The sequence below is a fragment of the Herpailurus yagouaroundi genome, unplaced genomic scaffold (assembly GCF_014898765.1).
Source record: "Herpailurus yagouaroundi ecotype Mexico unplaced genomic scaffold, PumYag 141, whole genome shotgun sequence".
Classification (NCBI taxonomy): domain Eukaryota; kingdom Metazoa; phylum Chordata; class Mammalia; order Carnivora; family Felidae; genus Herpailurus; species Herpailurus yagouaroundi.
The window spans coordinates 45,088,913-45,114,757 of record NW_024412396.1 but is presented as its reverse complement, the minus strand read 5'-3'; the positions used below and the strand labels follow the sequence as shown (position 1 = coordinate 45,114,757).

At 38.5% G+C, this 25,845-nt stretch overlaps 1 long non-coding RNA gene across 6 annotated transcripts in view; it reads left to right on the top strand.

Moving 5' to 3' along the window:
* The window catches only part of LOC121031985 (uncharacterized), a 57,826-nt gene that overhangs the window by 26,193 nt on the left and 5,788 nt on the right, over positions 1-25,845 (top strand). For 5 of the 6 annotated variants that reach the window (XR_005791025.1, XR_005791023.1, XR_005791021.1 and 2 more), the window contains one exon: positions 17,859-17,990. This is a non-coding gene — a long non-coding RNA (uncharacterized LOC121031985). Of the gene's footprint in view, positions 1-450; positions 613-17,858; positions 17,991-25,845 lie in introns of all 6 variants that reach the window. The other variant, XR_005791024.1, reaches the window with a different exon arrangement.

Genomic DNA, 25,845 nt, shown 5'->3' with positions numbered 1-25,845 from the left:
TTTCATTATATTAGCATTATAACATTGTCTTATTTACATATTCATTGCTTTTTAAATTTCTTTTTTGAATTTTCCATGAGTATTTTTGACCCAGACCTACTGACTTTTTCTGTCATTTTGGTATTGTTTGGATATATGGCACCCCCACAAACTCTCAGGACAAGAAAGCATTGGTGGAAAAAAAAAAGGAATTTTATCATTGTGGTTTTGAAAAAGCGTTTCTCTTTCTTGTGGTGCCTTTTGTTTAGGTTCTCTTTTCCTCCCCATATCATTGGCCTCCCCCACCACATCACTTTCCCCATCACAGGACTGCTCCTTTAAACAGTTTGTGAAGACATCTAGATGCTCCCCATTCAGAGTCCTCACAACAGGAAATTGAGCCCAGTACTCTGCTACCTAATAAAGCATCCTTTTCTGACCTTTCCTGGTCTTCTGGTTTGTGATACACAGGCTTTCATTCAGTTTCCTGTGCAGCCTGTTCTCTGATGAATTCACCACAGAGCCAGTTCCACTATCACTGGGTCCATCATATTAAAACAGCACTTCAGAGCTGGGTGAGGCAATGAAGAGAAAGAGAAGAGAGAGAAGAATGAACAGAAAGGAGACAGGAAGGTGAGGTAGGAACCCTGATGCTTGACAGGGAAAAATGTAACTGGACTGCTCTGGAAGTAGACTCCACTTATTTTTGGATTAAACCCAGTGTTCTGTCTAGGGTATTTGACAGCTGGCGTAGATTAATTCTTTTTTTTTAACATTTCTTCCTCTTGATGACAGAGTTATTTTTAGGAATAATCATGAGATGAAGTAAATAATAATAATGGCCAGAAAACATGTAAACAGTGAACATTTCTTTTTTTGAACCTTACAGTATGTCATGTCAGTAAAAATAAATAAAAGTGAAAATTCCATTTCAAAAGCTTTGAAAAAAGTGGAAATTTTCTTTTATTGAATTTCCCTTTGTAATCATATAATTGAAAAAGTTTTAAAAAGTAAAATATATAGAGAGCAGAAAAAGGAGAGAAAGAATAGGTTAACACTTGTTACATATGTGTGTGTGTGTGTGTGTGTGTGTGTGTAGTAAAACTTGTGCCTTCATATTAGTTTATCATAGTAAAGAATAACAACATTACAGTTTCTGCAGATTTGTCAATAGCTTTATGAGAATTCATTTTCACATACTTTTGTTTAATGTACAGTATAGCAAGACTTCTTATTAATTTCTTATTAATTTTCACTTCAAAAGTTTTCACATGAAGCAAGATAAACTAGTATGATAAGTTTTATTTTTTATTTTTTATTTTTATTTATTATTTTTAAAAATTTTAATGTTTATTTTTGAGAGAGAGAGAGCGCGCGAGAGCGTGAACACAGGAGGGGCAGAGAGAGAGAGCGAGACACAGAATCCGAAGCAGGCTCCAGGCTCTGAGCTGTCAGCACAGAGCCTGGTGTGGGGCTCGAACCCACGAACCATGAGATCATGACCTGAGCCAGAGTCAGACGCTTAACTGACTGAGCCACTCAGGTGCCCCTAAGAGAAGTTTTAAATTGAAAAAGAGAGCCAGTGGGCGTGGGGGAGGGGGGCAGAAGGAGAGAGAGAATCTTAAGCAGGCTCCAGGCCCAGCACAGAGCCTGACATAGGGCTATATCCCGCAACCCTGGGATCATGACCTGAGCTGAAATCAAGAGTTGAACGCTCAACCACCAGAGCCATCCAGGCGTCCCAAGAGAAGTTTTAAACAAAAGGATAAGCAGAGATTCATGAAAATCCAATTTCACAACAAAATTAAAAAATTGGCAAACTGCCATGTCTTTATTTCTTCAGGATCAATTCTAGCAACTTTTAAATATCTCTATAATCTAAAATTTTAAGTACAAATAAATTTTTATTTATTTTTGACAGAGACAGACAGAGCATGAGTGGGGGAGGGGCAGAGAGAGAGGGAGACAGAATCTGAAGCAGGCTCCAGGCTCTGAGCTGTCAGCACAGAGCCCGATGGGGGGCTCGAACTCACAAACCGCGAGATCATGACCTGAGCCAAAGTCTGACACTCAACTGACTGAGCCACCCAACCACTCCTTAAGTACAAATAAAAACCTCACTATCACATACAATGACAGAGTTGAAGTAATGTATCTTTGTCTTTACAATCACTGTGCTATCATTATTTAAATTTTTTGTTTGAACACCAGAATGTGTGGTATCATATGAATTGGAGAAACAAACTACACCCAAAGTTAGTTTGAATGATTATGAACCCTTACAAACTTACTCTCAAAATGAATGCATGGATGGCACAAAAACAGACACTCAGATCAGTGGAACAGAATAGAGATCCCAGAAATAGACCCACAAACGTATGGCCAACTAATCTTTGACAAAGCAGGAAAGAATATCCAATGGAATACAGACAGTCTCTTCAGCAAATGGTGTTGGGAAAACTGGACAGCGACATGCAGAAAAATGAAATTTGACCACTTTCTTACACCATCCACAAAAACAAACTCAAAATAGATAAAGACCTAAATGTAAGACAGGAAGCCATCAAAATCCTTGAGGAGAAAGCAGGCGAAAACCTCTTTGGCCTCGGCTGCAGCAACTTCTTACTCAACACGTCTCCAGAGGCAAGGGAAACAAAAGCAAAAATGAGCTATTGGGACCTCATCAAAATAAAAAGCTTCTGCACAGCAAAGGAAACAATCAGCAAAACTAAAAGGCAACCAGTGGAATGGGAAAAGATATTTGCAAATAACATATCAGATAAAGGGTTAGTATCCAAAATCTATAAAGAACTTACAAACTCAAAAACAAATAATCTTGTAAAGAAATGGGCAAAAGACATGAATAGACACTTCTCCAAAGAAGACATCCAGATGACCAGCCGACACATAAAAAAAATGCTCAACATCACTCATCATCAGGGAAATACAAATCAAAACCACAATGAGATACCACCTCACACCTGTCAAAATGGCTAACATTAACAATTCAGGCAACAGCAGATGTTGGTGAGAATGCAGAGAAAGAGGATCTCTTTTGCACTGCTGGTGGGAATGCAAACTTGTGCAGCCACTCTGGAAAACAGTATGGAGGTTCCTCAAAAAATTAAAACTAGAACTACCCTACGACCCAGCAGATGCAAGGGATACAGGTGTGCTGTTTTGAAGGGACTCATGCACCCCAATGTTTATAGCAGCACTACCAACAATAGCCAAAGTATGAAAAGAGCCTGAATGTCCATCAGTGGATGAATGGATAAAGAAGATGTGGTGTGTATACACACACACACACACACACACACACAATGGAGTATTACTCAGCAATCAAAAAGAATGAAATCTTGCCATTTACAACTACGTGGATGGAACTAGAGGGCATTAGGCTAAGCGAAATTAGTCAGAGAAAGACAAATATCATATGACTTCACTCATATGAAGACTTTAAGATACAAAACAGATGAACATAAGGGAAGGGAAGCAAAAACAATATAAAAACAGGGAGGGGGACAAAACATAAAAGACTCTTAAATATAGAGAATAAACAGAGGGTTCCTGGAGGGGTTGTGGGAGAGGGGATGTTTAAATGGGTAAGGGGCATTAAGGAATCTACTCCTGAAATTATTGTTGCACTATATGCTAACTAACTTGGATGTGAATGAATGAATGAATGAATGAATGAATGAATGGAGCTAGTCTGAATGGCAAGGGCCAGAGCTCTCATCGTTAGCCTCCATGTAGAATGCAATGTTTACTGAAGAATAAGCAACAAAATTGCTACCTTGAAGGTCACGTATAATAAAAACTTAACAGTAGCCATGGCAATTATTTAGAACCTAGTCCAACAACAACAAAAAATATTCGGGGAATAGTACTTTGTTTAGAATTCCAGATTTATATAGTAACGATAAAAAGCTGGCAGACTTTGGGACGCCTGGGTGGCTCAGTCAGTTGACTGTCCAACTCTTGGACTCTTGGCACCTGCTTAAGATTCTCTCTCTCCCCCTCTGCCCCTCTTCCCTACTCGTGCGTTCTCTTTCTAAAATTAAAAAAAAAAAATGAAATAATTAATTTTTTTAAAAAGCAGGCAGACTTTTACTCAGCTGGTTTTTAATTCTTTCCAGATAATATATTTCTTTATTACCTGCATCTGAGGCAGAACTGTAGCCCTGACCTTGGTACAAAAATTAGAGCAAATTCTCATAAGCTCAGCAAAAAAATAGTAACACAGAAGTGCTACTGTTTAGTGATCGGTCACTTACTATGCTTCGAAGCCTCTGCTTTTCAAATACTATTCCATTAATCGCTATTCTAACTGTGAGTTTAAGTGTCTTGATTATTTACATGTTACCAATGAGACAACTGAGGCATAAAGAGATTAAGTAACCACCTTATGTAATCATGGCTAAGATCACACAGCAGCTCAAAAATAATCCTGTGAGCCAGGACTTGAACCCAGATCTGTCTGGTGTTAAGGTCTGCAGTCTTTTTTTTTTTTTTTTATAATTTTTTTTTTAATGTTTATTCATTTTTGAGAGAGAGAGAGAGACAAAGCATGAGTGGGGAAGGGGCAGAGAGAGGGAGACACAGAATCCGAAGCAGGCTCCAGGCTCCGAGCTGTCAGCACAGAGCCTGATGTGGGGCTCGAACTCATGAACTGCGAGATCATGACCTGAGCCGAAGTCGGATGCTCAACCGACTGAGCCACCCAGGCGCCCCAAGGTCTGCAGTTTTAATGACTTCATGTCTACTAGAAAAGCAGCTTATACTTCTCTTATCTGCCACAGAATTTTCATGTTTGTAGTAATGGGTAGTGTCTTGTGAAAATTGGATGGAGGAAGAAGGAAGCAAGAACCGAAATGGGGTCAGAAAGGTGTAACTGGTATAGTGTGAAGAATAGCAGACTTGGAGTCACGGTACCTTTTTTTTGATTTATCTAATGATCTATGAAACTAATAGTATCTATTAGTATTTTTGCAGGATGTGGTTCACAGTAACAGCTGAGTATTTCTTTAAAATACATATTCTTAGAGCTTACTTCAAACCTGGTGAATTAGAATTTTTGAGTTGGAACTTAGGAATAGGAAATACATCAAATTTAAGGTAAAAAAAAAAAAAACCACAGGAAACTGAGTACCTGGGGAAAAGATACAATAGATAAGATATGGCAAACGAGGTTTATAATAATAAACATTTACAAATCAATAAAATGGTAGTAACGATTGGCATTTAGATAAAGATGAGATACAACGAAGTAGGTAATATAGGTAAAGATGTTCAGACTGTGTTCAAGGTATGCCTAGGTCAGCGTGAGGAGAAACAAGAACTCTCAAAGTGATAGTTGCAATATAAATTGGATAGTTGCAATATAAATTGCCAAATTAGAAAGCTAACAATTCTGATTCAAAAGAAAATAATAAGGATTTCCATTTTGGATACTTTGGCCAACTAGATACCTGGAATAACCCTTTTAGACTGAAGTAATTAAAACTGTAAATAAGATATTTTTTAAAAATGTTGACCGTAGATGAGGGGAGACCACTGAGAAACCATAAAAAAGAAAAGTAAAACTCTAGTTTCTGGTCTCCCATGTGAGGAAGCTTGGAAGCTTGGAAGTTGCATTCTGTCTCAACAACAAGGGAAACGCTAAATAAACTGAAAAATTAACAACTTTAGTGAGATCCATCAGAGAAGTGAGAGGTTGTGGCACGGGAGGGAAGCAGAGGGTATGTGGGAACTCTCTGTACTGTATGCTCAATTTTGCCGTGAACCTAAAATTAAAAAAAAGAAAAGTCTATTTTAAAAAATTTGTTTAAAGATTTTCTGAGTTGAGACAAATGAAAGGATTTACAGAGGCCAAAAGTAATACTAGGAGGAACTCCCAATAAGTAAGAGAGCACCCAGGTCTGCTTTTTCCCTAATGGGAAATCTCTCCTAATCCCTAATTTCTCCGAAAGGGATTTATCCTAATCCCTGGAGATTTTGATCTTTGGGGGTTTCAGTGCCTGTGTTATGCCAGGGAACAGGAGTGAAGTCGGACCTCAGAAGTCTAACAGGAGATCTCTTCATAAAGCTAGAACCCAAAAGGAAAATGAGAAACAAACCTTCTACAAAAAAAGGAGGAGAGGGGTGAAAATTACTTGTCTCAAACTTGTAACAAAGGAGAGGTAGGTAATCTCCCATGAGAACTTATAATAACAAGCCTGCCCAAAGTAGGTTTGAGGCCAAATGCATACAATCTATGTGACTCCTAGAAATCTCTAAAAACTTTCAGTAGATAATTTAATTTATCCAGGTTGATATAGTGCCCTTAAGCAAAAGCAAATCATCTTTTCAGGAATGCGACTTCAACGAAATCCCAAAGCATTCCCAAAGATTCCAAAATGAATGAATGAATGAACGAATGAATACATGAATGAATGAATGAACAAATAAACAGCTCTAGGAAAAACAGGTAATAGGGCAGAAATAAGGTCCCATAAGTGACAGCCAAAGAACAATTGTATTAGGCCCCAAAAGACTTAACATATTCAAATTATCATGCATAGATTATAAAATAAACATACTTAATATATTTAAAGAAAAATTTAAAAGCTCAAAATGTGCTCAAAGAATAAAAGAATTTGAAGGGAGACCACTAAGATTTGGAAAACAGCCAGCAAGAATTTCTAGAAATGAAAAATAAAATAATTAGACTGATAAAACTCAGTGGAGCAAGTTAGAACAGTTTAGAGAAAATTGGTGTACTGAAAGGTACATTGGAAGAAATTACCCAGAATTCAAATTATCCAGAAAATGGAAAAATGAAAGAAATATTAGATAAGGAGGCTAGAGCACCAAGTTCCAAGAAGTATCTATTCAAAGTCTAAAACAGAAAGAAAAGAAGAGGCAATCTTCAAAGAGATAGTGACAGAGAATTTTCCACATTTTATGAGAAACACACACAAAGCCTTCATGTATCACAAATAGAATAAATAAAAGAAAATAAATAAAAGAAAACTTTGACAAGTCATGGTGAAATCGTAGACAGCAAAGAAAAGGATAATTTTTAAAACAAGCGGAGAAAAGTAACTCAAACATTACATTCTAAATTTGAGAATTAAAATTCCTTTAAAATTCTCGTGAAACATATCAAAATTAACATACTACCACATTCTCCAATCACAATGCGGTTTAGTTAGAAATGTTTATTTTTATTTTTTAAAGTTTATTTATTTTGAGAGAGAGTGAGAGAGACAGCACAAGCCAGGGAAGGGCAGAGAGAGGGGAAGAGAGAGAATCCCAAGCAGGCTCCACACTGTCAGCGTGGTGCCTGATGTGGGGCTCAAAGCCACAAATGACTAGATTATGATCTGAGCAGAAGTCGGCCGCTTACCTGACTGAGCCACTCAGGCGCCTCTAGTTAGAAGTTTTTAAATACAGCGAAAACACCATGTAGTTAGATACTTTAGAATATACACACATACTTCTAAACCACTCTTACTCAAAGAAGAAGTCATGATGGCGCTAACAATATTTAGAAATAAATTATAGTGGTAATATTCTTTGCCATAAAGAGTCTGACTCCATTGGTGATGTTTGCTGATAATTTTCAGGCTCCACCACTCCTTCGCCTTCGTCTCACTGCTGGGCAAGGAGATAAGAAAGTTTGGATGTTCCTTCCTTCCACTGGTACTAGTAAGACATTCAAGCCACACAAGCTCTAGTCAACCTGTGGGAACTCTCACCTCAAACCCACCCCTTAACCACCATAAAATCCCAAGCCAGTTGCCCCTTCCTGCTCTCTCAAGCCATCTTTGGAGCTGCTTTCAAGCTTACCTTACTCCCCAGAAAACCTTATTATGTCAGGAATAAACTTTTTCATACTCTCAGTGTATGTGTGGTGTCATCAGTCTCCACATCAAAACTTTGGGTGAAGCTGGCATCCCTCCTCTATAGGAGACCACATGTTATATATCAAGACTTTCTGTGTAAGTACTGCTGGGTTTATAGGGATATTTATAGTCTTAAACGATACATATATTGGAAAAGAAGAAAGGCTGAAAATTAATAAGCTAAGTCTCCAATTTAAGAAATTTGGAAAAGAATTGAGAACAAACCCAAAGAAAGGCAGAGTGGAGGAAATTAATAAATTAACATAAAGTTGAAAGACTCATCAAAGGTATAAACTAGCAATTCAAAAAGACTTATGGGGCACCTGAGTGGCTCCGTTGGTTAAGCTTCTGACTTCAGCTTAGGTCATGATCTCATGGTTGGTAGATTCGAGCCTGGCGTTGGGCTCTGTGCTGACAGCTCAGAGCCTGGAGCCTGCTTCAGATTCTGTGTCTCCCTTTTTCTCTGCCCTTCCCCAATTTGCACTCTGTCTCTCTCTCTCAGAAATAAATAGGGGCGCCTGGGTGACTCAGTCGGTTAAGCTACTGACTTGGGCTTGGGTCATGATCTCATGGTTTGTGAGTACGAGCCCCGCATCAGGCTCTGAGCCTGCTTCAAATTCCGTGTCTCCCTTTCTCTCTGCCCCTCCAGTGCTCATGCTCTCTCTCTCAAAAATAAATTAACATTAAAAAATTAAGTAAATAAACATTTTATTTTTTTTTCAACATTTATTTATTTTTGGGACAGAGAGAGAGAGCATGAACGGGGGAGGGGCAGAGAGAGAGGGAGACACAGAATCGGAAACAGGCTCCAGGCTCTGAGCCATCAGCCCAGAGCCTGACGCGGGGCTCGAACTCACAGACCGCGAGATCGTGACCTGGCTGAAGTCGGATGCTTAACCGACTGCGCCACCCAGGCGCCCCGAAGTAAATAAACATTTAAAAAAAAAGGGCTTATAAAATAGATAACTCTTGGCTCAGTTGATAGAGCATGTGACTCTTGATTTTAGGGCTGTGAGTTCAAGCCCCACGTTGGGTTTTGGAGATTACTTAAAAATAAAACCTTAAAAAAAATAGGTAATTCTTTAGCAAAGATTACCGGGGGGGGGGGGGGGGAACAAAAGAGAATAAATAAACACAATAAGAAATTTAAAAAAATAATAAAACTATAACTATAGAGATTTAAAGACAATAAAATGAAAGCTTTTTGACAGCACATTTGAAAACTTAGATGAAGTTAATAAAGTCCTAGAAAACTTAACTTACCAAAGCTGATTTTCGAATGAATAGAAAACCTGAATAGTCTACAAATGGTAAGAGAACTGAATAAGTAAATAATTTCCAGTTCACATAAGATGGTGTAGATTTGTTTCTCCCTGCTCCTTCCCACTAAATACATCTATAGACCCTGGAAGTAACACAAAAGGTAGCCAAAGGAGAACTCTAATAAAAGGTTGTAAAAAGATGGCAAACTGGTTTGGAATCTCAATTCCCAGCAGCAGCGTATTTTACAAACACCTCGGACCCAGCGTTTCCGAACACCCATCTTAGCAACAGCAAGTAGCCCAGGTTGGTTCATTCACCACTTCCCATTCCCCTTCCCTCTGCCGTCTCCCCACCAGTATCAAACAGGAAAACACCACCCAGCGAGCCTGGCATCACTGGCAAGGAGCCCTGCTAATGATTAGTGGTTAGGGATAGCACTTTTCTGGGCCTGAGATTCACTTCCCCCATCAAGAGATACTGGGACAGCTGAGCAGCACTGGACCACTGGCCCCCATCAACAATTTGCATCCCAAGCAGGAAAGTCTGCTTTGTCCTTGTGGGCCTGAGACTGCCCTCTCCTAGTCAGAGACACTAGAGAGGCCACCTAACATGAACAGGAGAGGTGCTATCACAACAGTAGCAAGGCATGGCACATCTTTTTGTCTTCATGGGCCTGAGATTTCCCTTCTCCATTCAGAGACACTGGAGTGGGAGGACAGGTGATCAGCAAGAGGGACCCCACCACAACAGGCTGCCCAACCAGGAAGCTTCTTTGTCCCTGTAGAACTAAGGCTCCCTTCTCCTTGCTGGAGGACACTAGATGGCCCAGTCTGCACAAATCCTTCTGTTTTCTTAGGCAGCAACAGCAGGAACAAGTGGGAATCCCAGTGTCACCTGATAAAAAGCAAGTAGACCAAAATAATACCACAAAGGCCCTGAAAATTAAACTGTCACTGAAACTAGAGCTCACAAAAGTTGGATAGAACTTTCATGCTAAACCTAAACAAGGTAAATGCCTGTTAAAGTGTTTAAATAGGGACCAGAGTTGGTTTTTTGTTGTTGTTTTTAACATAATGGGCAAAATGTCCAGGGTATAATTGAAAATCACTCATCATACCAAGAACCAAGAAAATCACAACTTCAGTGAGAAAAAACGATCATCTAATACCAATATGTAAATGAATCAGATGTTGGAATTATCTGACAAGGATTTTTAAAGAGGCCATTGTAAAGTGCTTTAACAATCATTACACATTCTTTTCAAACAAGAAAAAAACAGAAAATGTGAGCAAAGAAACAGAAGTTATATAAAAAAGAAACATCAAAATTATAGAACTGAAAAATACAATTAAAAATTTCTTTTTTATTGCTGGGTTAAATAGTAGAATGAAGATGACCGGGGATAGATGCAGTGAACTTTAGCACAAATCGGTAGAACTTACCCAGTATGAACAAGAGGTAAGATAGGCCGAGGGAAAAAGAAGAATAGAGCTTCAGGGGATCAGGAGGGACCTGTGAGACAATGCAAACATTCGTATCAGAGTCCCAGAAAAAGAGAGTGAGACTGAAAGAGTATTCAAAGAAATAATAGCTGAAAATGTCCCACATTTGGCAAAAGACACAAACCTATATATTCAAGATGAACAAATCCCAAACAGAACAAATCTGAAGAGGTCTACTCCAACACACAGCATAATTAAACTTATGGAAACTTCAGAAAAAGAAAAAAAAATCTTGAAAATAGAAATTGTTACCAAAACCCAAGTTTGACTGCCCATTACTCAAAAAGCCAATACTCAAGAGTTTTGTTTGAAAAAGAGTATGAGCTTTTTTCAGGCGTCGGGCAATCTGGGGAAAAGGCAGAATCTTGTCCAAAGGCCAACTTTAAGGTTTCTGCCTGGTGCAGGGGTTTTTAAAGGAGTTTAGGGCAGTTAATCAGTAAAGAGAGTGCATTGATCTGTAACATTACTCTTTTTATTTATTATTTATTATTTATTATTATTAGAGAGAGCGAGGGGGGTAGGCAGAGAGAAAGAGAATCTTAAGCAGGCTTACGACCATGAGATCATGACTTGAGCCAAAATCAAGAGTCGGATGCTTAACTGAATGAGCCACCCAGGTGCCCCAATCCATAGCATTTTTTGATTGCATGGAGACTTGATGGTGCCAGCTACAGATGTTCTCTCAGCTTGGAGGCTGTGCAAGGGGGTCTAGTTCCTTGGTGCCCAGAGGGGAGGGAGGTTTGTGCAAGAGAATTTGGTGATGTGTAGATGGGCTTTGTTTTCGAAAAGAATGCCTGATCTATAGATATACGAAGAAAGATTTAGTTAATCACCCCGGCTGCGGGTACTTGCTGAGGCTTGAGAACTACCAGGTTGGCCAGAAGGGCCAAGGCAGCTTCCAGATGATGCATTCCCTATAAAGAACACTAATTCCAATGACAGAAGATGTCTCATAAAAAATATGCAGGCCCAGAAGGAAGTGGTGCATTTTTCAAGTGGTGAAAGAACAGAACTGTCAACCATGAATTCTATTTCCTGTGAAACTATCCTTCAGGAATGAAGAGGAAATAAAGACACTTTTGAAGGAAAGAAAACGCCAAGAATTGGTCTCTAGCAGACCTACCCTTATTAGCTAAAGGAACGTCTTCAAAGAGACAAGATATGATAAAAGAAGGAATCGTGGAGCATCAGGAAGGAAGAACAATGGGAAGATTAGAAATATGGATACATACAGTAGACTGTCCTCCTCCTCCTGAGTTCTAGAAGTCATATTTGATGACTGAAACAAAAACTGTAACACCACCTGATACTCAAGACAATGATATTTGAAAGTGGAGAAGGCAAAGGGACCTAAATAGAAGTAAGGTTACTAAACTTCACTATAAATGCTCAAATGTTGATGCCAGTAGAACATAATAAGTCATATATTTATATTGTAATATTTAGAGCAACCACTATGAAAAGTATACAAAGAGACACACTCAAACACACTACAAATAAGATAAGATCCTAAAAAAAAAATGTTCAAATAACCCACAGAAAGGCAAGAAAAAGAAACAAAGGAATGAGAACTAGTGGAAACAAAAACAAATAATAAAATTGCTGACTTAAGCATTAACGACATCACCTTGAGTGTGGTCTAAATACACCAGTTAAAAGGCAAAGATAAGTGGGATAGATAAATAAACATCACTTAAAAATATGCTGTGTACAAGAAATTCACTTCAAATTCAATGAAATAGGTAGGTTGAAAAAAATGATTGAAAAAGATTTACGATGCAAACATTGATCTAAAAAACCAGGAGTGGCATATTCATATCTGATAAAGTAGATTTCAAAGCAAAGGATTATTACTAGAGACAAAGAGGAATATTACACAATGATAAAGGATCAGTCCACTAGGAAGATACATTAGTTTCCTAAGTACCACAAACTGGGTGGCTTAAAACAATATAAATTTATTATCTCACAGTTTTGGAGGGTAAAATCCTGAAATTAAGGTGTTGGCAAGGCCATGCTCCCTCTGAAACGTGTAGGGGAGAATCCTTCTTTTTGCCTTTAGCTTCTGGTGTTTTCTGGCAACCTTTGGCATTCCTTGGCTTGTAGATGCATCACTTCAATTTCTGCCTCTTTCATCACATAGCTACCTTCTCCCTGTGTCTGTGTCCATTTTTTTTTCTTCTTATAAAGCCGACCCCAATCCAACGTGACCTCATTATAACCTGATGGCATCTATTTCCAAGTGAGGTCAAATTCACAGATACCAGGAGTTATGACCTCAACATATCTTTTTGGATGACACAATTCAACTCTTAACAGAAGATATAATTATCCTAAATGTGTATGCACTCAACTTCAGAGCTTCAAATTACATGAAGCAAAAACTGATCTAGCTGAAAGGAGAAATAGACAAACCACAATTACAGCTGGGGACTTAAACAGCCCATCTCAGAAACTGATAGAACTACCAGCCAGAAAATCAACAAGATCCTATTGAATGATTGTGTTGAATTCTACCTGACAGTCAAGAAAGAGATAATTCCAATCTTAAACCAGCTCTTCCAGAAACTTATAAAAGAGAGAATACTCTATAATTTATTTTAAGAGAATGGTATAATCATGATAATTAAAATCCAAGAAAGAGAAAATAAGAAAGAAAATTATAGGTAATGCTCAATAATGAACATGGATTTAAAATTTTTAAATAAAATATTAGCAAACTGAATTTAGCAGCATATAAAAGACATACTACATTATGACTAAGTTTAATTTATTCTGGTAATGCAACTTTGGTTCAACATTTGAAAATCAATTGATAAAATTTCCAACATTAACAGATTAAAGAAGACCATATAACCAGTTCAAGTTATACAACTACTTAGTTAAATTTCAACACTCTTTCATGTCTTTTAAAAAACATTGTTAGCAAATTAAAAATAAAAGGAAACTTCCTGCTGGAACAAAATTAAGCCTACAACAAATATCATATTTACCTCTGAAAAAAATGAAGCATTCTCCTTAAGATTTATTAGAAGACACAGGTTATCTATTACTACTTCCATTAATCATTGTTCTGGAGTCCCATGCCAACACAGTAAGGCAAGGAAATAAATAAATTTATAAGTATTGTAAAGAAGTAAATAAAATGGTCATAATTCATAAACAACATGATTTTCTTTGTAGACAATCCAAAATAATCTAAAGACAAATTATTAAAGAGTATCTAGCAAGTCTGTTAGGTAAAATGTAATTACACAAATTATTACATTTTTATTTAGCGACAAGAAACAGTAAAAATAATATTTATGGAAACTTCAAAAATATAAATACCTAGGAAAAGCTAACAGAAGACACACAACACTTTCACTGAAAAAAAAAAAATGATAAACCTTTAATGAATTAAAGTTGCCCAAATAAAACAAGAGATACATCATGTTCGTGGATTGGAAAACATTATCATAAAGCTGTCAGTTCTCTCTCAAATACTTGTATTTTTTCAATGCAATTGCAATCAAAATCCAATAAATGTTTTTCTGTTCTTAAAAGTTAATTCTTTTTCGGGGATCCTGAGTCGCACAGTTGGTTAAGCATCCAACTCTTGATCTCAGCTCAAGTCATGATCTCACGGTTCATGAGTTCGAACCCCACATTAGGCTGTGCACTGATGGTGTGGAGCCTGCTTGGGATTCTGTCTATCCTTCTCTCTGCTCCTCCCCTGCTTGTGCTTACTCTCTCTCAAAGTAAATAAATAAACTTAAATAAGTAAAAAATTTTTTAAAGTTAATTCTATTTTTTTTAATTTATTTTTATTTTTATTTTTTTGAGAGAGAGTGAGTGCATGTGCAAGTGGGAGAGGGGCAGAAGGAGAGAATCCTAAGCAGGCTCTACATTGAGCGTGGAGTCCAACGTCAGCTCTGTCTCATGACTGAGATTATGACCTGAGCCAGAATCAAGAGTTGGACACTTAACTGACTGAGCCATCCAGGCACCCCTTAAAAGCTAATTCTAAAATGTTTAGGGTCAGGGAGAGGTAGTGATTACAGATATTTGGATTAACCTTGGATAGAAGACTTTACATTTTCTAAGACTGTTTAATAAGTTACAAGTAAACTTTTGGGTTTGGTAGCTTATGCTATAGTCAAGCCTGGGGAAATAGAAGTGGAGAAGGCTGGTCCCAGAAGAAAGCACAGAGATATGTCTACCAGAGAATTATAAAGCACAGCCCTGTTGGGGAATAATGGATGAAGGGAAGAAAGCCAGTGTTGGTATGTGAAGGAACCTTGAGTCCAAGCTGTTGAAGGTCCCTTTGTGCTTCCAGAAAATTACCGTATTTAAAAGGACTAATTTTAAAATCAGACTCTCAATCAATTCATATTTTATTTTTGGAACCTGAATACTATCCCCCAAGCAGAACTTCATTAGTTTGGAACTGGAGGATTCCTTTGCATCACATACTAAGATAAAAGAGTCGCCAATAGTTGGTGAATATGACAAAGCAGTGGCACCACAACTGGGGCGGCTTGATGAAATGAAGACAGAAGCTGACAGTGCTCGGGAGTGTTGTGAAGCCCAGCAGCCCCAAACTTAGGAGAATGAACTGAAAATAAACACGACGTTTTCAGACACTCTACAGTTGGCTACAGGCATTCATTCAGCTTTCTCTGACATCATCTGGTAGGAACAAAATACCTCCTTCAGTTTCAACCACAGCTATTCAGGTTTCCTGTTCTGGTTGTAAAAAAAATCTTCAGAGGAGGGGGTCTACTCAGCTCTTCTGCTCCACACTGTGCATCACTGCATACATTTCATCTGCCAATTCACCAGCTCTTCCCAAGAGAACATCTTCAAAGTGCTCCAAGTATATAATTCTAAATTATGCCCCATTACTTCCCTGCATAGATCTTGATCAGAGTCTTGGCTGTAATTGTCTACATTTTCATTTTTTCTGAAGACGTGTCCCCTTGATTGAGTGAAAAGAAGCTGTTTCTGCTTTTAGTTGGTCTGTTAGACTCTTCAGAAATAGTTTTTTGTTGTTGAGAGATTTGCAGAAATTAAAATGTAAGGGGTTTTCTCTTCAGCTTTAAATAATATGGCTTCTGAAACTTTCCTCTTCATTTGAAATTCTCTGTAAGTGGAATTATTATATGCCCATTCTGTTTTAGCATTTAACTGTATAGTGTGCAAACCACTAACACATTAATCATACCACAGTTAATTTAGATCTTCCAAGGTATAAAATTACCTAATGTTTCTCTTGTAATGGTAAATGAGGTTATTTGATTCTTTTGCAAAACTGAATAGCCATAGGTAAACGTGGATAGGTGGCTGAAGTCTTCAAGATTTCTGTGAGCTACTGTTGGGGTCTGTATTGCCTTTTTTCTTTTTCACATTTGTAGGGCAATTGAGATGCAGAGAAAGGAAGTAGTAGTAATTTCATAATGAACTAGTGAAAAACGTCCACAGCTTTAAACTATAACCTGAGATGTATAAAGGATCAACGTGCTTTGAGACTCCTATCACAGTATAATTCTGGTTTGTTATTACTCATTACATGCTAATGCCAACTTTGAATATTTTTGTTTCAGAACAAAGAAAACATAGGCCACCAGTTTTGCTTGTAAATATAATAAATTTCCTTCCAAATGTCTTTAAAAATAAAACAAAGTAAAATAAAATGTTTATGGAAAGGCCAAGAATAACTAAGACACTCTTGTAGAAATGCTTAGAGATGAACAGACGTACCTACAAGATATGAAGAGTCTTTATACAGCTATAGTAATTAAGGATGGTGTGACATTGGTGGAGATGTAAAGAGTCTAGTTGAATATAATGAAAGCCTGGAAAGAGACACAAATACTAAAACATGGTATATGATAGAGTTAGCATAGCAGATCAGTAGAAAAGGATTATTTGTTAACAAACAGGGCTGGCATAATTGGTTATCTATATGACGGAAAATAAAATTATACCCATACCTCACATTATACGCAAAAATTAATATCAGATGGTTTAAGAATCTAAATGTCAAAGACAACTCTATAAAAGTTCTAAAAGACCATATAGATGAATGCCTCTACAAGACACTTTACAATACAGGGCCTTCATACATGCTGGCCCTTCTATCCAGAATGGTCTGCCTTGCTCTCTGCCTGTTTAACAGCATCTTGCACTTCAAATTCTAGCTCATATGTTACTTGCCCAGCAAAGTCTTCTTAATTATCCAGGCTTAATCAGATCCCCTGGTTATAAATGCTCAAAGGTCATTCTACTTTTTTCTTTTTAAAATATCTTTCTTTGAAGTACAATTTACATAAAATAAACTTGACAAATCTTAAATGTACAGCCTGATGGATTTTTACATGGGTAACTACCTGTGTAACCACTACCCAGACAAAGACATTGAACATGCTTCACCCAAGTATAAGCGGGTGGCTTCTTCCTATTGTTGAATAAAAGGGCAGTAAGGTCTGGATGGAGGTGTTGGCTAGCAGATAATGAAAAACATCAACAATTCATTGAGGCCAAAGTCAGTGCAAACCCCAGGTAGGACCCTTTAAAGGGAATGCATGTCATATATTGGCTTTGGAAGCAAAGCCCATTTATTCTACTCAAAGCAATTTCTAATTCATACTTAAGTCACTTTCTGAACTCTATTCTGTGTGTGTGTGTGTGTGTGTGTGTGTCTATTTTTGATATGAGTTTCATTCTGATTTCAATATTGTAAACTTTTAATATTATATATGATACTGAAAATACCCCCTCCATGCACTTATTTGTCATCATCACTTTTGAAATTTTTAAACGTTTATTTATTTTTTTTTTAATTTTTTTTTCAACGTTTTTATTTATTTTTGGGACAGAGAGAGACAGAGCATGAACGGGGGAGGGACAGAGAGAGAGGGAGACACAGAATCGGAAACAGGCTCCAGGCTCTGAGCCATCAGCCCAGAGCCCGACGCGGGGCTCGAACCCACGGACCGCGAGATCGTGACCTGGCTGAAGTCGGACGCTTAACCGACTGCGCCACCCAGGCGCCCCCAAACGTTTATTTATTTTTGAGAGAGAGAGAGAGACAGAGCATGAGCAGGGGAGGGGCAGAGAGAGAGGGAGACACAGAATCTGAAGCCGACTCCAGGCTCTGAGCTGTCAGCACAGAGCCCAATGCGGGGCTCAAAATTCTTTCACTTAAAATCCTTCATGCTCATTTTCCCATTTGATCTGGCAGGAATGGAGGTAGAAACAACCCCATGACAACTTTGGATTAAAGATGAAGGCCATACAATATGGAAGTAACCTGGGTCCCTGAATCCCATTTGGAAGAGAGCTGCCTGAACTGGAAGGTACTATGCTGAGTGAAGTAAGTCAGTCAGAGAAGGACAGATATCTTATGTTTTCACTCATATGTGTATCTTGAGAAACTTAACAGAAGACCATGGGGGAAGGGGAGGGGAAAAAAATAGTTACAAAAAGAGAGGGAGGGAGGCAAACCATAAGAGACTCTTAAATACAGAAAACAAAGTGAGGGTGGATGGGGGGGGCAGGAGAGGGGAAAATGGGTGATGGGCATTGAGGGTGAGGGGACTTGTTGGGTTGAGCACAGGGTGTTGTATGTAAGCGATGAACCATGGGAATCTACCCCAAAACCAAGAGCATACTTTACACACTGTATGTTAGCCAATTTGACAATTAATTATATTTAAAAATAAAAAATAATAAAAATAAGCATTTAAGTAATAAAAAAATGTAAATTCACATTGATGGGTATGTCAAAGGGGCACCAGGAGTCAACGGGAAGAACTACCAATGGCCAAAGCTGAAATATTTGAGCAGCTTAGTAAATAATGTACTATAAGATTGTAGCTCAAAGTATAAAATTAATATCCATGAGTCCATTAAATAAATACATAAATAAATAAATAAATAAATAAAACACCCATTTTGACTTTTATGTGAGGAAGGAGTTTTCATTGGGTTTTGCTACTGAAGTTGGGGATTGTGTATTACAACAGCTAGCTAGTTCTGAGTAATGCATCCTTTGGGTGCTTCTCTAGATCTCCCTAACACAAACACTATACTATTTGAATTATACATTAATATAACAATATTTAGAAAAAGTAGAATTTAGGAAAAGTACATTAAAATCACTATAATACTGCTATTCAATTATAACCATTTTTAACCTTTAGTTTCTAACTTTTCAGTTGTCTGTCAATTGATCACTCTATCTCTGGGCTTTCCCATATTGTGATAAAAAAAATCAGTTACATTTCATAAGGTCCCACTTGCCCAATGCAATAGAGTTATCCGATTTAGCAAGTAAAGATACAATATCCCCAGTTAAATTTTAATTTCAAATAAAATGAATAATTGCTTAGTTTATTTCCCATATAATATTTGAGAAGTACTTATATTTAAAAAGTGCTGTTTGCTGTTTGTCTGAAATTCATATTTCACAGGGTGTCCCGAATTTTTTTTGGCAGTTCTACCGTGCAAGGACTTAATACACTCATAGTGTACCCCAGGTTTTTCTAAGTTTCATTTGTTAAGGAACAGCTCCAGCGTGGTCTTTCTCTGGCGTCTAGCCGCCCCACTGCTGTCTCCCTTGCCGATGGACCTCATAAAAAAACCTAGCTAAAGCTTTATATGCAGCTTGATGGAGAATCATAAACAACAAATAAAATAAAGCTACCAACCTAGACCCATCTCAGAGTCCTTATTGGGCACCTCTTTCCCAGTCTCCTTCCTTGCCTCCATATAGCTGGACCAGTTCGTTCCCATCATTGGGAAACCTCGGAGCATCTCTGTGCCCTAACTCCAGATTCAACTTCCTTGAGGCCCTAATGAACACTTCTGTCCTTGGCATCGTGCTAAGTGCTTTATGTGTATTATCTTATTTAATTGGCTAGAGTGACCAACCCTCTCGGTTTGCTGTCAGGTGTTCAATTTTAGTATTGTAAGTCCTGGTCTCAGTAGACCCTCTCCCTGAGAAAAAAGGCCTGATTTTCAGTGATGAGTACAGAAGGTTGAAGGAAAAGTACAAACTTCATAGAGTGGCCCAAAGAATAGAGGCTGAAAGCAACATTGCTTTTTAGTGTCAAAGAGATACAGCATAGACTACCCATCTTTTGTAGCCACTGTTGATTTCCCGTTGTCCACTGATGTGGGCAACCATGATTTGCACTCCACAGTAATGGATCACCCATTTTGGTCACTCCCAGTGATGCAGCTGAAGTGTGCATCTCAAGTGCATTGTAACCATGACTGTTAGCGGTTTGCGCTCAATTGCCTCCGGACTGTTTTGCTTTTTATGAAGGTAGCACTAGTTTGTTGTTTCACATTGTGAATATTGTGACCATGTCTTCTAAGAGTTCAGATAATGAGTATGATTGTAATGCCAAAGCCAGCATGTCCCAAACTTCACTAAAAAATAAAGCAAAATGTGTTACTTAAATAATAAATGGAAAGACGTACATACAACTGGGTTAGGGAGATACAAAACCAGAACAACATACTGCACAGTCTTTGGGTTTGGGCATGGTGGAGATGGGAAGTGAAAGCACATAGAGAAATGATCTCACAAATCTGGGATGAGGTAGGCAAGTACTTCTAAATCAATAAAAACTTTATTGTCCCTCCCACAAAAGACACAAATGCTAACTTGAAAAGTATAGCTGCGGGGTGCCTGGGTGGCTCAGTTGGTTGAGCGGCCGACTTCGGCTCAGGTCACGATCTCGCAGTCGGTGAGTTCGAGCCCCGCATCGGGCTCTGTGCTGACAGCTCGGAGCCTGGAGCCTGTTTCGGATTCTGTGTCTCCCTCTCTTTGACCCTCCCCCGTTCATGCTGTCTCTCTCTGTCTCAAAAATAAATAAAGGTTAAAAAAAAATTAAAAAAAAAAAAAAAGAAAAGTATAGCTGCTGAATTGCCTTGGGTGCCCTATGGGAAAAAACAAATACATTATCATTATAGTTCCCTTGACTGCTCCATGAAATTGAGTGAAGTTACGTTTCTTGATTCAAAAGTTGCAGCTAGAAAGTCCGATGGGCAAACAAAAGGGCAAAGTTTCACGACAGACTTGCTGGCGCCTTACAGCGTGGAGTCAATTCTTCAGTTATCATCAAGATCCTGCTTCTAGGGAACAGTAGATGATGCTTCGAATCATTGAAATGTAAAAAAAAATGTCCCCTTCAGCTTTCGTGTACTTTGATTTCAAAACTGGAGTTTTCAACTCATCTTCTTGATTTCTACCAAGATTTTTTTTTTTAACGCTTATTTATTTATTTATTTTTTTTTAATTAAAAAAAAAATTTTTTTTTTCAACGTTTATTTATTTTTGGGACAGAGAGAGACAGAGCACAAACGGGGGAGGGGCAGAAAGAGAGGGAGACACAGAATCGGAAGCAGGCTCCAGGCTCCGAGCCATCAGCCCAGAGCCTGACGCGGGGCTCGAACCCACGGACCGCGAGATCGTGACCTGGTTGAAGTCGGACGCTTAACCGACTGCGCCACCCAGGCGCCCCAACGCTTATTTATTTTTGAGACAGAGAGAGACACAGCATGAACGGGGGAGGGGCAGAGAGAGAGGGAGACACAGAATCGGAAGCAGGCTCCAGGCTCTGAGCCATCAGCCCAGAGCCCGACGCGGGGCTCGAACTCGCGGACCGTGAGATCGTGACCTGAGCTGAAGTCGGACACTTAACCGACTGAGCCACCCAGGTGCCCCTCTACCAAGATTTTAATGGAAGCACACACACACAAAAATAAGACAAAAGATTATTGGTATCTTATCCAAATACAAACTAGATTTGTTCGTCTAGCTACACATTCACCAGACAGTGCAAAGTTCAGTTTTGCCGAGTTCCATTCAGTCCATAAATATCTTACCAAAGAAAATGAATATATCATAGTTTCTAAGTAGCCTGTACATTTGGTATCTAACACTGCTAACAAGGGGTGGCTTGTTTACCTGTGAAATTGAGGCTTTCATCATGAAAAATTTTAGCCTTTTTTCAGTTCTCAAAATGTACAAAGGCAATTAATGAGATTTTTTATTTTACAGAACAGGAGATAGCCTCATTATGCATGTGCCTATAAGACAGCTATCATTGTTGCCTTCCATATAAAAGATGTTAAAATGTTGGCCTACCATAAAATCAAATCTTCAAAGTGTGGGATGAGAAGAATATCCTTCTCTAAATTGGAAATATGTTGAAGAAAACAAGGATTCCGATAAAACAGAAATGTATATGCTGCTCTCTAAAATTGTTTGATGATCTCTGAAGAGGCCCTACGAGGCCTAAAAGTGAATAAACTGATTGCCACCAGAGTTTGATGTTTGTTAGTTGTGACAAAAACTAATACTGTGAAAAATAACTCATGTTTTGGAAATAAGACTGCGCCACAATTCAAAAGGAAAAAATGCTACCAGAAAAAGACACCGAGTTAAACAGGACTTCTGAATTTCTTTACTACATGGTAACTTATGTGGACTCCAAATTCAGTTTCACAAGTTAAGTTACCTCAGTGCTTTAAAATGATTTTTCCTGAGGGGTGTCTGGGTGGCTCAGTTGGTTGAGTGTCCGACTTCGGCTCAGCTCATGATCTCACAGTCTGTGAGTTCAAGCCCCGCATCAGGCTCCGTGCTGACAGCTCAGAGCCTGGAGCCTGCTTCAAATTCTGTGTCTCCCTCTCTCTCTGCCCCTCCCCTGCTCATGCTTTGTCTCTCTCTGTCTCAAAAATAAATAAAAACATTAAAGAAACAGATTTTAAACTATTTTTCCTGAGAGAGGTTAAAATTACGATCGCATTTAATGTGTTTCAGAATATTTTTTATTTATTTATTTATTTATTTATTTATTTATTTATTTATTTATTTTAGAGAGAAAGAATGCGAGTGGGGGAGAGGGGCAAAGGGAGAGAGAATCATAAGCAGGCTACACGCTCATTGCAGAATCCGATACAGGGCTTGATCCCATGACCCTGGGGTCATGACCTGAGCTGAAATCAAGATTTGGTTGCTCAACCAACTGAGCCACCTAGGCACCCCTTAGAATATTTTTAAGACCTGGATCGCCTATATGATGAATCCATAGATGCCAAGGACCTAATTAACTGACAAAGAACTAATCTGTCAAAACAGCCCTATGGAAACATGTGGATAGACATTTCTGGAGAACCGGAAACTAATTTCTACGAGTCTGAAAATCTGCTGGTTGGAAGTAAAATCCTCCATGTTCATATGCTTCTGTTACAATCACATTTAGCTTGATGTCATCACATTGGACCCATACCTAGATTCTGAGTCACGCAGGCCTGAGAAGAGCAAAACTGCAAGTCAAAGTGAATTTTATGTTTTACCGCTCAATTTTACCATTATGTTAAAAAAGAGAAGCAAGTTCTAAAGGTTGTAAGGAGTTCAGAGAAGTATTATTGGGAAAGGAAAACAGTAAAATATGGGACAGAAAGATAAAGTTCATTATTATTTTAATTAAATAATTAAATTAAAAAGTTAAATAGGTAATACCTGTCTAATTAGTCCTATTGATTTACATGCTTCTTTTAAAAAAATGTCTTACGTGTCTTAACATACACAATAAACCGATACGTCTATGGGCAGCTGATTTTCAACAAGGTGCCAAGACCGTTCAGTGGGGGAAAGAGAGTCTTTTGAACAAATGGTTCTGGGACAGCTTCTTATTGTTCTAATTAACATAATTATGTTAATAATAGTAGCACTATGTAATTGTTTATTTTTAAAAAAAATTTTAATGTTTATTTTTCAGAGAGAGAGATAGACTATGATTGGGAGAGGGGCAGAGAGAGAGGGAGACAGAATCTGAAGCAGGCCCCAGGCTGAGAGCTGTCAGCACAGAGCCCGATGTGGGGCTCAAACCCATAAACCATGAGATCATGACCTGAGCTGAAGCCAGATGCTCAACTGACTGAGCCACTCAGGTGCCCCAACATGCTATTGTTTAAAAGTATTTGAAAGTATGGGGCACTTGGGTGGCTCAGTTGGTTAAGCGTCCAACTTCAGCTCAGGTCATGATCTCATGGTTCGTGGGTTTGAGCCCCACATCAGGCTCTGTGCTGACAGCTCGGAGCCTGGAGCCTGCTTCCAATTTTGTGTCTCCCTCCCTCTCTACCCCTCCTCCACTCTCACTCTGTTTCTCAAAAATAAACATTAAAAAAAATTTAAAAAAGTAAAAAGTATTTAAAAGTAAACTAAAAAAAGTAAATAATACAGAATGATGTATAATTTCAAATAAACACCTATCTTCTAAATTTTTTGTTAAACTAATAAAGCGTATTTATGTTAATCATAATTATATATTGTATGTAATACATTTACTATATGCACTTATAATATACATTATATATTACATATATTTTAGTCTGGCCTGGGTGTGTCCCAGGTTGGTACTCTAAAAAGTTGGTTATCCCAGTTAACCCCCACCTAAACCCTATGAGATAATACTGTTTTCCACACCAACTTATAGATGAGAAAACAGAGACATAAATTAACTTACTTAACATGACAACATAATAAATGGTGGAGTTTTTTTCCTCCCTCCCATCTAAGGTCCATCAACTCGGCTATCTTCTTTTTTGGGTATGATTGAACATGGAAATGTCCATCCTCTTTAATGCAGGGTTCAGAAATTACTAGTCCATGGTAGTATGAATGTGTGTTACATATGTGTGTGTTTTGGCCAGCAGTGTACTTTAAAATTAGGAATTTTACTTAGGGGCGCCTGGGTGGCTCAGTTGGTTGAGCGTCTGACTTCGGCTCAGGTCACAATCTCGTGGTTTGTGAGTTTGAGCCCTGCATCGGGCTCTGCGCTGACAGCGCGGAGCCTGGGGCCTGCTTTGGATCCTGTGTCTCCCTCTCTCTACCCCTCCCCTGCTCATGCTGTCTCTCTCTCTCTCAAAAATAAATAAAAACATTAAAAAAATAAAATAAAAATAGGGGCGCCTGGGTGGCTCAATCGGTTAAGCGTCCAACTTCAGCTCAGGTCACGATCTCGTGGTCCGTGAGTTCGAGCCCCGCGTCAGGCTCTGGGCTGATGGCTCAGAGCCTGGAGCCTGCTTCCGATTCTGTCTCCCTGTCTCTCTGCCCCTCCCCCATTCATGCTCTGTCTCTCTCTGTCTCAAAAATAAATAAACGTTGAAAAAAATAAAAATAATAAAAATAAAATTAGGAATTTTACTTGGAGTGCCTGGGTGGCTCAGTCAGTTAAGCATCTGACTCTTGATTTTGGCCCAGGTCATGAACTCACGGTTTGTGAGATCCAGCTCCGCGTCGAGCTCTGTGCTGACAGCGCATAGGCTGCTTGGGATTTTCTCTCTTCCTCTCTCTCTGCCCCTCCCCGCTTTCTTGCAAAAAAAATTAAACTTTAAAAAAATAGAAAAATTTAAAAACTTAAATTAGGAATTTTACTTAAAAATCCAGATTTCCGTTTTCTCTTGAAAACTCACATCATCTGGAAACACTGAGCCCACATTCCTCTACAACAGCAGTTGCTGACTGGTAGCTGTCTCTTCAGGCAGGACATTCATCTCCAGTTTGCCTACTTCCCCCTTCTCCCATTTGCTTATGTCCTGCCAGCTTCACTCAAGGACATTACACACACTTCACAGAGGCAACAGATCATAATGTCAGAACCCAGCTCTGCACCCAAACTGAGGTTCCAATTCCATCTCTATTACTTTCTGCCTCTTTAACTGTGGACAAGGTACTTAACCTCTCTATGTATGGGTTCCTTCTGTAAAATTACACTGATAATAGTATCTTCTCCACAGGGTATTTTGAGGATTTAAAGGGGTGATTCAAGTAGAATCCTTAGAACACTTTTGGACATGTATGTTTCCTATTAATATCATTACTACCTGTCACACTGTAACCACTTCAGTTCACTTCCCTTTCTGTAGAGGAAAGTTCATCCCTCCACCCTCAGAGGTATGGCTCCAGCCAGACAATGAAAACAGATCACAATAGTCCGGCAGCTGTACTTTTTGGGTTATTCTATCCTAAGTAATTCCACACATGGACATCAGTCATCTGGCCCACGTGGAGCTAAACCATGGTCAGTCCAATGACTTTTTAGAGTCTCTTTTCTAAAGGGAAGATTGGTTTCCTAGCTCCAGATACCCTGCACGTAATTAACCAAAAAAAAAAAAAAAAAAAAAAAAAAAAAAAAAAAAAAAAAAAAAAA